Here is a 15,834-nt window from a genome sequence, read left to right as displayed (position 1 = left end):
GGCGTGAGCCACAGCTCCTGGCCAGAAAAAATATATATATATATAGTTGTTGTTGTTGTTGTTGTTGTTGTGTTTTTGAGACGGAGTCTCGCTCTGTAGCCCAGGCTGGAGTGCAGTGGTGTCATCACGGCTCACTGCAAGCTCCTCCTCCCGGGTTCACGCCATTCTCCCACCTCAGCCTCACAAGTAGCTGGGACTACAGGCACCTGTCACCACACCCGGCTAATTTTGTTTTTGTATTTTTAGTAGAGACAGAGTTTCACCATGTTAGCCAGGATGGTCTTGATTTCCTGACCTCATGATCTGCCCACCTCGGCCTCCCAAAATGCTGGGATTACAGGCGTAAGCCACCATGTCCAGCCCAGAAAATATATTTTTAAAAACAATGAGTTAATATTGATTTTTCAATTCAATTTTAACATTATTGTGTTTTCACTTAGTTTCTTTGATTATATAATTGTATCTTTTCTCTTGTACTAAAAATACTCGTTCCTGACCAGCTGCAGTGGCTCATGCCTGAAATCCCAGCACTTTGGGAGGCCGAGGCAGGTGGATCACCTGAGATCAGGAGTTCAAGACCACCCTGGCCAACGGCGAAACCCTGTCTCTACTAAAAATATAAAAATTAGTCAGGCATGGTGGCGGGTGCCTGTAATTCCAGCTACTCAGGAAGCTGAGGCAGGAGAATTGCTTGAACCCAGCAGGCGGAGGTTGCAGTGAGCTGAGATCGCACCACTGCACTCCAGCCTGGGTGACAAGGAGACTCCGTCTCAAAAAACAAAACAAAACAAAACAAAAACAAAAAACAAACAAACAAAAAACCTGGTTCCTTACATTATTATAACTATTTATGTCTCTTATGAGAAAATTATATATTTTCAAAATTCCAGTACTGATAATACTACAAACAATATTACTTCTGAGAGAGTTTAAAATTTAGGAGAGTTTAATATGTAAGGGTCTAAAGTTTAAAATTTTAATTTCAGCTTTTTTATCCTTAAAATACATCCTATTGGCTGGGAGCGGTGGCTCATGCCTGTAATCCCAGCACTTTGAGAGGCCGAGGTGGGCGGATCATGAGGTCAAGAGATTGAGACCATCCTGGCTAACATGGTGAAACGCTGTCTCTACTAAAAATACAAATATTAGCTAGGTGTGGTGGCAAAAGCCTGTAGTCCTAGCTACTCAGGAGGCTGAGGCAGGAGAATTGCTTGAACATGGGAGGCGGAGGTTGTAGTGAGCCAAGACTGCGCCACTGCACTCCAGCCTGGCGACAGAGTAAGACTTCGTCTCAAAAAAAAAGAAAAAAAAGGCATCCTATTAATGACGTAAAGTCTCTCTCTCTCTCTCTCTCTTTTTTTGAGACAGGGTCTTGCTCTGTTTCCCAGGGTGGAGTGCAGTGGCACAATCATGGCTCACTGCAGCTTTCACCTCCTGGACTCAAGTGATCCTCTCACCTCCTGAGTAGCTGGGGCCACAGGGGCGCACCACCAGGACCAGCTAGTTGTGTGTGGGTGGTGGTGGTGGGTGGGGGGTTGTTTGGTTGGTTGGTTGTTTTTGGTAGAGACTGCAGTCTCACTGTCTTGTCCAGGCTGGTCTCAAACTCCTGGCCTCTTTTATTTTGGGGTTAGGTAATGGCATTACATGACTCAAAGTATACAAGAAGCAGTCTCAAAGCACATGGAGTCTTGTTTCTGTTTTTACCTCTTCAACTCCTCTCCCGTTTTTATTGTTTCTTGTTTATTCTAGCAGTGCTTGTTTTTACAAATATAATATTAGACCTTTCTTATTTCTTCGCCACCTCCACCTTTTCTCATATAAAACATAGCATGCTATATATCCTGTTCTGCACTTTACTTTTTTCACTCAACAATATATACTGGAGATCATTCTACATCAATATGTGGAGCCTCTGATTATTTTAAGAGTTAAGCAAATAAGAATAGTTTTCTTTATTAACTTGGACCAGAACTATGTGCTTATAATATAAAATTTTTGATCAGACATTCTTAAAGTGTATAAATAGCTATTTCCAAATTTATTTCCCAATCTTTCTTTACATTGACTATATACACAAATTTTAATTTATACACTTATCTAGAGCATGTATATGTATGCATTTAGCATTTTACTCAACCCATAACCATGAATTTTTTATTATCTATAAATAGCCAATGCCATCAAAAGACAAGCCCACCCCCCCGCCTTTTTTTTTTAGTGATGGAGTCTCACTATGTTGCCCAGTCTGGCTTTGAAATCCTAGGCTGCAGGGATCACCCCCCTTCAGCCTCCCAAGTAGCTGGGATTTACAGATATGCCTCACCATGCCCAGGTACAGGCCTTTTTTTTTTTTTTTTGAGACGGAGTCTTGTTCTGTCGCCCAGACTGGAGTGCAGTGGCGGGATCTTGGCTCACTGCAAGCTCTGCCTCCCGGGTTCAAGCCATTCTCCTGCCTCAGCCTCCCCAGCAGCTGGGACTAGAGGTGCCCGCCACCACGCCCGGCTAATTTTTGTATTTTTAGTAGAGACGGGGTTTCACTGTGTTAGCCGGGATGGTCTTGATCTCCTGACCTTGTGATCCACCCACCTCGGCCTCCCAAAGTGCTGAGATTACAGGCGTGAGCCACAGCGCCCGGCCGACAACTGAAATTTTCAAGAATAACTCCCTGGCTGGGCGTGGTGACTCACCCTGTAATCCCAACACTTTGGGAGGCCCAGGCGAGGCAGGCGGATCACCTGAGGTCGGGAGTTCGAAACCAGCCTGACCAACATGGAGAAACCCCATCTCTACTAAAAATATAAAAATTGGCCGGGCATGATGGTGCATGCCTATAATCCCAGCTACTCGGGAAGCTGAGGCAGGAGAATCACTTGAACCCAGGAGGCGGAGGTTGCAGTGAGCTGAGATCGTGCCATTGCACTCCAGCCTGGGCAACAAGAGCGAAACTCCATCTCAAAAAAATAAAAATAAAAATAAGAACTCCCTAATATCATCAAATGTTCAGTCAGTGGTTGAGTCTACAGTTGTCTCATAAATGTCATATTAAAAAGAGATCGAGACCTTTTTTTTAACACTATGATCCAAGTAAGGTCCACACATTATGATTGGTTAATGTGTCTTTTATTTTTCTTAGAGACAAGGTCTTGCTCTGTCACCCAGGCGAGTGCAGTGGTGCTATTATAACTCACCGTAGCCTCGAATTCCTGGGCTCAAGCCATCCTCTTGTTTGTCCTCCTAAAGTGTTGGGATTACAGGAGTGAGCCACTGTGCCAGGCCTCTTTTACACTTGATCTTAGCCAAAAGGCCAAGAAGCAATGCCAGGCCTCTTTTAAACTCTAGGTTCCAATCCATCTCTTTTTTCCCTTGCAATTTTTTGTGTGTGTGTGTTAAGGAATGGGTTGTTTGTCCTTTAGAGTTTCTTACAGTCTCGATTTTGTTGATTGTACCACTTTGGTGTGATTTAATGTGTTTCCCTGCCCTCTGCATCATTTTCTGTAAATTGATAATTAGATCTTTTTTTTTTTAATTTCTACAGAAATAAATTTATTTATTTATTTCCATAGGTTTTTAGGGAACAGGTGGTATTTGGTTACATGATTAAGTTCTTCAGTGGGTTTTTTTTTGGTTTGTTTTTGTTTTTTGAGACAGATTCTGTCTTTGCCCAGGCTGCAGTGCAGTGACCTGATCACAACTCACTGCAGCCTCCACCTCCTGGGCTCAGGTAATCCTTTCACCTCAGCCTCCCAAGTAGCTGGGACTATAGTTGTGCATCACCATGCATGGCTAATTTTTGTATTTTTTACAGAGATGGGTTTCTGCCATGTTGCCCAGCCTGGTCTCGAACTACTGGGCTCAAGCTATCCTCCACCTCGGTCTCCCAAAGCGCTGGGATTACAGGCATGAGCCACTGCACCCAACCTATATTTTGTTTATTAAGAAATGAGACTTGGTCAGGCTTGGTTGTTCATGCCTGTAATCCCAGCACTTTGGGAGGCCGAGGCTGGCAAATCACCTGAGGTCAGGAGTTTGAGACCAGCCTGGCCAACATGGTGAAACCTTGTCTCTACTAAAAATACAAAAATTAGCCAGGTGCGGTGGCATGTGCCTATAATCCCAGCTACTCGGGAGGCTGAGGCAGGAGAATCACTTGAACCCAGGAGGCGGATGTTGCAGTGAGGCAAGATCACACCACTGCACTCCAGCAAGGAGGCCTGGAAGATAGAGCGAGACTGTCTCCAAAAAAAAAAAAAAAAAAGAAATGATACTATAGTTGTGCTAAAAGAATAAGTATATATACATTGACATGGCCGGGCGCGGTGGCTCACGCCTGTAATCCCAGCACTTTGGGGGGCCGACTTGGGCACATCAGGAGGTCAGGAGATCGAGACCATCCTGGCTAACACGGTGAAACCCCGTCTCGACTAAAAATACAAAAAAATTAGCCAGGCGTGGTGGCGGGCGCCTGTAGTCCCAGCTACACGGGAGGCTGAGGCAGGAGAATGGCGTGAACCCAGGAGGCAGAGCTTGCAGTGAGCTGAGATCACATCACTGTACTCTAGCCTAGGCGACAGAGCGAGACTCCGTCTCAAAAAAAAGTAGAATATATACATTGACATTACAGACTGAGTAGTCATCGCAATATTCCCAATTCACAAAAAAGCAAGTCAGAAAAATTAGAAAGTTTTTTAAAAAAAATTTAATCACAGTAGAAATTCTTCACACACACAAAATTAAAATAAAGCTACAATCAGAGAGTAAGTTTCCACATAGTTCATTTGTAGCCAAGCAAGGAAAGCCATTTATCAATAATGAGTTAATTAAATCATGTGATGCAGAAGCCAAAGAAATGTGTCCAGAGGAAATAAATTTGTTTAAGACTCTTATTCATCAAGAACAGCTGCTTGAAGAGTTGAGGACACTGGGATAAACATCAATAATCAACTAAAAAACAAGGCCAATGATTAAATGTGATTTTCCCTTGGCTCTTGATGAGCAGACAGATGCTACTGACACTGCTTAGCTGTTATTTATTCAAGGAGTCGATGTGAAGTTTGGAGTGAATGCAGAATAAGCCGCTATCAATAGTATGTTTGGAACAATTACATAGGATAATATTTTCAAAAAAGTTGAGAAAACACTACTTCTGTACAGCCTGAAGTAGAACCTACTAAGATGTACTACAACTGTTGGTGGTAAAGGAAACGGTGTAGTGAGGCATATTCACAAAGCATATGAAAATGTAAGGTGTTTAAAGCCTGTGGTTATTCACTGTATTAACCATCAGTAGGTACACTGTGAAGAATATTTGAATTTATCATGTGTTATTGAACCAGTGTGTCCACAGTGAACTTCATTTGCATCTCGTGGTCTTAACATTGTCAATGCTTTGAATGGAGTGTTTGTGTACCCCCAAAATTCATATGCTAACCCCTAATCCCAATATGATGGTATTTGGTGGTGTGGCCTTTGGGAAGTAATTAGATCATGAGGGTGGAGCTTTGCGAATGAGATTAGTATCATTATAAGAAGAGACACAAGAGAGCTTGCTTCTCTCTGCTCTCTGCCATGTGAAAATATGAGAAGATAGCCATCTACATCTTGGTCTTTCCAGTCTCCAGAACTGTGAAAAATACGTGTTTGTTGTTTAACCTACCAGTCTGTGTTAATTTGTTGTAGCAGACTGAACTAAAACAGTTTTTGTTAGAAATAGAAGTTGAATATCCTGACTTGTCCTACCATACAGCAGTTCATTGACATAGTGGTGGCAAAGAGGTGTTGAGATTTTCTTGAGCTCAGGGCTGAGATGGAAAATTTTCTGAACATGCCTTCAAACACATGTAATGGTTAAACTTTCTGTGTCATCTTGGATAGGCTATGGTGTCCAGTTCTTTGTTCAAACACTAGTCTAGATATTGCTCTAAGAGTATCTTGTAGATATAATTAACACTTAAAATCAACTGACTTTAAGTAAAGTAGATTACCCTTGATGATATGGGTAGGACTTATCCAATTAGTCAAAAGCCTTAAGAACAAAGACTGAGGTTTCCTGGAAAATAAAGTATTCTGCTTCAAGACTGTAACATTGAAATTCTGCCTGAGTTTCCATCCTGCTGACCTGCCCTACAAATTTCAGACTTGTCAGCCCCCACAGTTGTGTGAGCCAATTCCTTAAAATAAATCTTTTTTTAAAACTTTTATTTTAGGTTTAGGGGTACATGGGCAGGTTTGTTATATAGGTAAACTGTGTGTCACCAGGGGTTTGGTGTACAGATTATTTTCTCACCCAGATAATAAGTGTAGTACCTGATAGGTATTTTTTCTGATCCTCTCCTTCCTGCCACCCTACACATTCAAGTAGGCCTCAGTGTCTGTTGTTCCCCTCTTGGTATATGTGTTCTCATTGTTTAGCTCCCACTTATAAGTGAGAACATATGGTATTTGGTTTTCTGTTCCTGCATTAGCTTGCTTAGGATAATAGCCTCCAAATCCATCCATGTTGCTGCATTGATCTTTTTTTTTTTTCAGACGGTGTCTCTCTCTGTTGCCCAGGCTGGAGTACAGTGGTGCAATCTCAGCTCACTACAACCTCCACCTCCCGGATTCATGAAATTCTCATGCCTCAGCCTCCCAAGTAGCTGGGACAACAGGCATGCACAACTACTCCTGGCTAAATTTTTGCACTTTAGTAGAGAAGGGGTTTCACTGTGTTACCCAGGCTGGTCTCAAACTCCTGAGCTCAAACAATCTGCCTGCCTTGGCCTCCCAAAGTCCTAGGATTACAGGCGTGAGCTGCTGCCCCTGGCCTTGATGAATTTAATCTAAAATTACAAGGTAAAAAGGTGCTTATTGTGAAACTTATACTACAGTAGATTTATTAAAGTTGTTTGAATCACAGGTAAGGTTAAGCTACTTTATATATTTCCTGTCATCAAAAGCTAAAACAAGAACCAAAATCTCCATTCCCATACAAAATTTGCAGCAGATATATTTTCTGAGCTCAAACTACAGTTCTAGCAGGTTTTTTGGTCCTCAGTGCAAGTGCAAAGGAAATTTCTATATTTCAGGCAGGGCTTGGGGGCTAATGCCTATAATCCTAGCACTTTGGGAGGCCCAGGTGAGCAGATCACTTGAGCCCAGGAGTTTGAGACCAGCCTGGCCAGGGTTTTTGTAGAAACCCTGTCTCTACAAAAAATACAAAACTTAGCTGTGGGTAGTGGCACATACCTACCGTCCCAGCTACTTGGGAGGCTGAGGCAAGAGGATTGCTTGAACCCAGGTGGTCGAGGCTGCAGTAAGCCGAGATCAAACCACTGTGCTCCAGCCTGGATGACAAAGTGAGACCCTGTTTCAAAAAAAGAAAAATTCTATATTTCATTTAACTGTGCAATTGAGGAACTTCTACCTAACCCTCAACTGGAGGTGATTAACCTACAATGTAATGACATGCTAAAAGGCAAAGATCAAGAAAAGTATGTGTATTAGTCTTTATCATGCTGCTGATAAAGACATACCTGAGACTAAGAAAAAAAGGTTTAATTGGACTTACATTTCCACATGGTTGAGGAGGCCTCAGAATCATGGTGGGAAGTGAAACGCACTTCTTACATGGTGGTGGCAAGAGAAAATGAGGAAGATGCAAAAGCGGAAACCCCTGATAAACCCATCAGATCTTGTGAGACTTATTCACTATCACAAGAATAGGACAGGAAAGACCAGCCCCCATGATTACCTCTTCCTAAGTCCCTCCCACAACATGTGGGAATTCTGGGAAATACAATTCAAATTGAGATTTGAATGGGGACACAGCCAAACCATACCATTCCACCCTTGGTCCCTCCAAATCTCATGTCCTCGTATTTCAAAACAAATTATGCCTTCCCAACAGTCCCCCAAAGTCTTAACTCATTTTAGCATTAACCCATAAGTCCACAGTCCAAAGTCTCATCTGAGACAAGGCAAGTCCCGTCCGCCTATGAGCCTGTAAAATCAAAAGCAAGCTAGTTACTTCCTAGATACAATTGGGGTACAGCTATTAGGTAAATACAGCCATTCCAAATGGAAGAAATTGGCCAAAACAAAGGGGTTACAGGGCCCATGCAAGTCAGAAATCCAGCAGAACAGTCAAATTTTAAAGCTCCAAAATGATCTCCTTTGACTCCAGGTCTCACATCCAGGTCACGCTGATGCATGAGGTGGGTTCCCATGGTCTTGGGCAGCTCTGGCCCTGTGGCTTTGCATAGTACAGCTTCCCTCCCACTGCTTTCACAGGCTGGAGTTGAGTGTCTGTGGCTTCTCCAGGCACACGGTGCAAGCTGTCAGTGAATCTACCATTCTGGGGTCTGGAGGACAGTGCCCTCTTCTCACAGCTCCACTAGGCAGTGCCCCAGTAGGGACTTTGTGTGGGGGCTCTGACCCCACATTTCCCTTCTGCATTACCCTAGCAGAGGTTCTCCACGAGGGCCCTGACCCTGCAGAAAACTTATGCCTGGACATCCAGGCATTTCTACACATCTTCTGAAATTTAGGTCAAGGTTCGCAAACCTCAATTCTTGACTTCTGTGCACCTGCAGGCTCAACACCACATGGAAGCTGCCAAGGCTTGGGGCTTCCACCCTCTGAAGCCACAGCCTAAGCTGTACATTGGCCCCTTTCAGCCATGGCTGGAGTTTCTGGGACACAGGACACCAGGCCCCTAGGCTGCACACAGCATGGGGATCCTGAGCCCAGCCCATGAACCACTTTTTCCTTCTGGGCCTCCAGGACTGTGATGGGAGGGGCTGCTGTGAAGGTGTCTGACATGGCCTGGAGATAGTTTCCCCACAGTCTTGGGATTAACATTAGGCTTCTTGTAACTTATGCAAATTTCTGCAGCAGGCTTGAATTTCTCTTGAGAAAATGGGTTTTTCTTTTCTATCACATTGTCAGGCTGAAGGTTTTCTAAACTTTTATGCTCTGCTTCCCTTATAGAACTGAATGCCTTTATCAGTACCCAAGTCACCTCTTGCATGCTTTGCTGCTTAGAAATTTCTTCCGCCAGACACCCTAAATCATCTCTCTCAAGTTTAAAGTTCCACAAATCTCTGGGGCAGGGGCAAAATGCCACCAGTCTCTTTGCTAAAACATAACAAGAATAACCTTTGCTCCAGTTCCCAACAAGTTCCTCATCTCCATCTGAGACCACCTCAGCCTGGATCTTATTGCCCATATTGCTATCAGCATTTTGGGCAAAGCCATTCTACAAGTCTCTAGGAAGCTGCAAACTTTCCCACATTTTCCTGTCTTCTTCTGAGCCCTCCAAACTGTTCCAACCTCTGCCTGTTATCCAGTTCCAAAGTCACTTCCACATTTTCGGGTATCTTTTCAGCAGCATCTCACTCTACTGTTACCAATTTACTATATTAGTCTGTTTCCATGCTGCTGACAAAAACATATACGAGACTGAGAAGAAAAAAAGGTTTAATTGGACTTACAGTTCCACACGGCTGGGGAGGCCTCAGAATCACGGCAGGAGGTGAAAGGCACTTCTTACATGGCGGTGGCAAGAGAAAATGAGGAATAAGCAAAAGCAGAAACCCCTGATAAACCCATCAGATCTCGTGAGACTTATTCACTATCATGAGAATAGCACAGGAAAGACTGGCCACCACGTTTCGATTATCTCCCCCTAGATCCCTACCACAACACAGGGGAATTCTGGGAGATACAATTCAAGTTGAGATTTGAATGGGGACGCAGCCAAACCATATAAGCCTATAATAAAATTATATAAAGCCTTCCAAGTAATGAATATACCCAATCAAAACCAGATGGTCTTGGATTGATATCAGTATTTGGCAATACCTACCTTTGTAAAGACATTTTCAATGACAAAATATGTAAAATCTCATTGTAGATCAGCATTAACAGATGAATATTTAGGGCCGGACGCAGTGGCTCATGCCTGAAATCCCAGCACTTTGGGAGGCCCAGGTGGGTGGATCACTTGAGGTCAGGAGTTCAAGACCAGCCTGGCCAACATGGCAAAACGCCATCTCTAATATAAATACAAAAATTAGCCAGGCGTGGTGGCATGTGCCTATAGTCCCAGCTACTCAGGAGGCTGAGGCAGGAAAATCGCTTGAACCTGGGAGGCAGAGGTTGCAGTGAGCCGAGATCACGCCACTGCACTCCAGCCTGGGTGACAGAGTGAAACTCTGTCTCCAAAAAAAAAAAAACAGATGAACATTTGCAATTGACTTTAATGATAGGGAACACTAAATTTGAACCCCAATTAATCAGCGAATCTGTATTACAAAAAAATTGCATTCAATTATTATTATTTTTTATTTTGTCAAAGCATACTCACCCTTCTCACCATGTGATGCCCTGCACCAATCACCTTGGGACTCTGCAGAGTCCCCATCAGCAAGAATGCTCTCACCAGATGCACCCTCTTGACCTTGGACTTCCAGCCTCCAGAAATGTAAGAAATAAATTTTGTTTCTTTATAAAACAAATTTGTCAATGACAATTTATGCAAATTTGTTTTATTTTTAAAGTACTTAATATAATATCCTTAATTTTGTTTCTTGGCATGCAAAGCCTAAAATGTTTACTATTTGATCCTTCATAGAATGAGTTTGCCAACACCCAGTCTAGAAGAACACCTGATAAATACATCTTGGATAGCTTATAGTGATTTCTACAAAACTCTTTTTTTTGAGACACTGTCACCCAGGCTGGAGTGCAGTGGTGCGTGGCTCACTGCAACCCCCACCTCCCGGGTTCAAGTGATTGTCCTGCCTCAGCCTCCCGAGTAGCTGGGATTACAGGCACCCACCACCACACCCAGCTAATTTTTGTATTTTTAGTAGAGATAAGGTTTCACCATGTTGGACAGGCTGGTCTTGAACTCCTGACCTCAAGTTGTCCACCCACTTTGGCCTCTCAAAGTGCTGGGATTACAGGCATGAGCCACTGTGCCTGGCCTATACAAAACTCTTGATCCACTCCCAAGTTCTTTTATTCCTGTCTTCCACTCATTAAATGACCTCTAATTCAATTCCTCAAGCCAAAAGTTTACAGATCTTTTTAGATTTTTTTTTTACTTTCCCACAATCTCTATATTAATCCACCAGAATATCCTGTCAGTTCTGCCCACAAATACAGTAGCTTTAATTCATCTAGTCCTCTGCCTATCTGCTGCCTTTACCCATCTCTTGTCTGCACTACTAAAATGGTCTGATTGGTCTCCCCACTTCCACTCTTGCCCCCTAATGAGCCAATATTCACTCTAGCTAGAAGGAATCTCTCTAAAATGTTAAAAGATTATTAATCCCCTACTTAAAACTTTTTATTGCCTTCCCATTGCACTTCCAAATCTAAATTCTTTAGCATGATGTCAAAGGCTCTATATGACCCAGCTGCATCCTACCTCTTCAACCACATCTTTTCCTTCTTTCCCTATAGCTCTAGGTCCACTGGTCTCCTTGTTAAGCAAACCATTCTTTTTCTTTTTCTTGGCTTGGGCATTACACTTTCTTGGCTTGGGTTTACACTTTAGTAAACCATCTTCTCCCTTTTCTTTGTATGTCTGGGCCTTTATTTCCCCTTTGAGTATTAGATTAATGTATACAGTATGCCCTCCTTTTCTGTTACTCTCCTCCTTACCTAGTTTATTTCATTTACAGCACTGGAGTGTAAGCTTATGAGAACAGGCACTGCCCAGGCATAGTGGCTCACGTTTATAATCCCAGCACTTTGGGAGGCCAAGGCAGGCAGATTGCCTGAGGAGCCCAGGAGTTCGAGAACAGCCTGGGGAGCACGGCAGGACCCCGTTTCAATTAAAAAATAATAAATACGGCCGAGTGTGGTAGCTCATGCCTGTAATCCCAGAACTTTGGAAGGCTGAGGCAGGTGGATCACTTGAGGTCAGGAGTTCGAGTCCAGCCTGGCCAAAATGATGAAACCCTGTCTCTACTACAAATACAAAAATTAGCTGGGCATGGTGGCACACGCCTGTAATCCCAGCTACTCCGGAGGCTGAGGCAGGAGAATCACTTGAACCTGGGAGGCGGAGGTTGCAGTGAGCTGAGATGGCGCCATTGCACTCCAGCCTGGACAACAAAGCGAGACTCTGTCTCAAATAATAATAAATAATAAATTAATAAGAAGAACAGGGACTGATCATTGTGCCTAGAGCAGTGCCCACACGTGAGTAACAGTAGGTAGTTGGCAAGTATGTTTTTTTCTCAACTTTTATTTTTTATTTTAATGGCTGCTCCATAGACAGAGCAGGGCTACCCCATAGGCAGAAAAGCCTCAACTTTTATTTTAGATAGAGGGGGTACACGTGCATGTTTGTTACATGGGTATATCGCACTCAGATAGTCAGTGGAGTACCCAATAGATAGGCTTTCGACTCACGCCCTCTTCCAAATGCAAGTACTTATTGAATAAAGGAAATTGAAAAAATGGGGAATTAAGAGCTATCAGAGCACATAGCAGAGGTCCTACCCTGGCCCCATGGTCAAGATTTCTAGATGAAGTGATGTTTAAACTAATATCTGAAGAGCAGGAATTATTCCACTGATGGGAAACTATACTAGATAGAGAGATGAGCATGAGAAGCAGCAAAAACAAAGGCCTGGGACCAGTAACTGGGACCAGATCACTTGGACCTCATGAAAGAGCAAGAGGAAGCCAATGAAAGGTTTAAGCTGGAGAGTGGTGAAACATTAATTTTTGCCTTAGAAAGATTACTCTGGTCATAGTGCATAGGGTGAAATATGGAGGGAAGCAAGACAGGAGACAAAGAACCAGTTAGGAGGTTGCAGTGGCAGAAGTGGGTAAGGAGTGCATCAATGTGAAATATTTAGGAGATAGCTTTGGTAGGACAGGTATGGGAGGTGAGAGAGCTGCTGGCAAGGAACCCTCCCAGGTTTCAACCTTGGGCATTTGGGTTGATGATGGAACCATTACCAAACCTGGAAACAACAGAGGAGAGCTGGCTAGAGGAGGTGTGGAGTACTTTAGACATGTTGAGCTTGAGATGTCTACAGCATATGGCTGGTTTAAACGTCTTGTCTCTTAAAGAGATCATACAGAGTTCAAGCCCCTATGATGCCTTCTGCTTTTTTCTTCAGTGTCTGGTATACAGCAGGCACTTGTTGTTGAAAAAAGAAAGGAAAGAAGGAAAAAATCCAAGTGGGTTTGGGGCCCAGTAAAACTAGAGGTATAAAATTAAAGGTTGGCTGGGTGTAGTGGCTCATGCCTGTAATCCCAGCACTTTGGGAGGACGAGGCAGGCGGATCACCTGAGGTCAGGAGTTCGAGACCAGCCTGGCCAACATGGTGAAACTCCATCTCTACTAAAAATACAAAAATTAGTTGGGAGTGGTGGCAAGTGCCTATAATCCCAGCTATTCGAGAGGCTGAGGCAGGAGAATCACTTGAATCCAGGAGGTGGAAGTTACAGTGAGGTGAGATCGTGCCATTGCACTCCAGCCTGGGCGACAGAGCAAGACTCCGTCTCAAAAAATAATAATAATAATAAAATTTAAAGAAATACATTAAATTAAAGGTCGTCACTATTTAAATGGTTCAACTCAGAAGAGTGGATAAAGTCACCCAGGAATTTCAACATGAGTTCTGCATGGGGAAAAAAAATCACCCCGGAGTGTGTAAATTTAGAAGAGGGCATAAAGGGCCCTGAAGAACTGTAGCATTTATGAGATAGGTAATGATAATGATAACATGTAATCCTTACTAAGTACTATGTGCCTCATTTCCAATTTTGTTGAAAATATTTTGCCCCTTCACTAGAAATTTTTCCATTTCATCTAGAAATCTCCCAGTTATTAGGCCAGGCTAAGATCTCTGCTATGTGCTCTGATAGCTCTTATTTCCCCCTGTGTTGCAATTTCCTTTATTATGAGTGTGATCTCTCTCTGGGAGAACTGATCGCAGTAAAGGTGTGGGGAACTGATGACTACTGGTCTCACTCATGAAAACAGCTAACACTTATTGAGTGACTACTGCATGTAAGGCATGGTTCTAAGTATTTTACATGTATTAATTAATTCCCACTACCCTATGAGCATGGTTAAATGTAATGAACTACAGAGACAGGGGAAAGATAAAGGAGAGAGGTGATAATTAAAAGAGCAAAGGCTCTGGGAATGGGGCTGTCCTTTGACACTAGATTGGACATCTCCTCCACTGCATCTTCTGAAGGACAGAGGCAGAGAGGTAACAAGTTTATTTGTTTAAACCAAAATCTTTAATTTCGGCGCTTGTTTTCTGTATAATACCTAAAAACAAAAGAAGAAAAACTCTAACAAGCTATTTTAATTGCTTTGATACAAGTAAGGACAAAGTGTTATGGGGATTAAGGTGAGGGAGGAAGCAATTCTGCCTTAAGTCCAGCGGGCAGAGGTGGAAGTTGGGCAGCTTCAGCATATCTTGAACACCCACTAAGTAGCAACTATACCTGAGGCTTTGGGATCCCAAAATGTGTAACATATGGAGATTGTCCGGTGTGTGTCTCTGTTGCTGTGGTTTGACCAGAACCCATTCTCTTCTGTCCTAGGACTTCAATTGCCTTTGAGGATCCCATGCCCACTTTGTTGCCACCTTGATGGACTATATGATCAAGGTGCTCTGACCAGAGGGTGGTCATGAGGCTTAGAGTTCTTTCCCTGGGAAATTTTTTCTTGAGATGAGTGACACAAGAAACAAGAATGGGTCATCATACCAAACTGTATGCCTTGGAGTTCCTGCTCCATGGACCCCCGACGCTGACCCAGGTCTTATCCTTCTGATGGCTGGTCCTTTGGCCCTTCTTTCAATTCCAAGAGCCACCCCACATCCTGCCATAAATTCCTTGTCTGGTGAGGTTAGTCAGAGCCAGCTTCCAGTGCTTGAAGCCAAAGGATCTTGGCCAATGGATATAGCCACCCATAGAATATGTGTCAAGAATAGCTGATGGATGGGATTACAGCAGATCCAAGATAGGTTGACCCCTCCTCATCCCCTTTCCCAATATGTTCACAGTCCTTATCATGGGGATGGGATCATGGCATGGCTCTTTTGAGACGCTGACAAATCCCAGCTAGAATTTACCTTCTTAGCCACAGTCACATTTTTCAGACCCTTCTGAGTGCCATACCTCGTAACTTTCAGAAACAAACTTTGGGGAAGGCTATCACCCCTGGCCCTATACTTCTCACTTCGACTCCTCTGTTTACCACCTCCATGTCAGTTCAGCCACCCACACCTGTGACCACACTGTGGCCACACTGTGGCACATGGAAGTTGTGTTTGTGAAACCTCTGCTGACCTAGAAAAGGTCTTTACTTAGCTTTCTTTGTGCCATTCAAGCAGTTTGTACCGCCCACTATCATCAACTTATCCTATCACGTTGTAATGGCTTGTCTATCTTTGGTAATACCTGTGAACCCTTTAAGGGCAGTGTATTAATCAGGGTCTAGCATAGTGCTTTGCACTGAATGTTTGTAGAACAACCAACCAAACATACAGAATACAGGAAGTTGGGGAATATTATAAAGATCATGTGAACCAGCCAGGTGCGGTGGCTCATGCCTGGAATCCCAGCACTTTGGGCGGCTGAAGCAGAAGTATCACTTGAGCTCGGGAGTTCGAGACCAGCCTGGGCAACATAGTGAGACCTTGTCTCTAAAATAATAAGACTGGGTGCAGTGGCTCAGCCCTGTAATCCCAGCACTTTGGGAGGCCCAGGTGGGTGGATCACCTGAGGTCAGGAGTTCAAGACCAGACTGGCCAACATGGTAAAACCCCATCTCTCTTAAAAATACAAAATTAGCCAGGCGTGGTA

This window comes from Pongo pygmaeus, chromosome 5, assembly GCF_028885625.2.
Source record: "Pongo pygmaeus isolate AG05252 chromosome 5, NHGRI_mPonPyg2-v2.0_pri, whole genome shotgun sequence".
Lineage (NCBI taxonomy): Eukaryota > Metazoa > Chordata > Mammalia > Primates > Hominidae > Pongo > Pongo pygmaeus.
The sequence above is the reverse complement of the archived record's forward strand: the minus strand, read 5'-3'. Positions refer to the sequence as shown.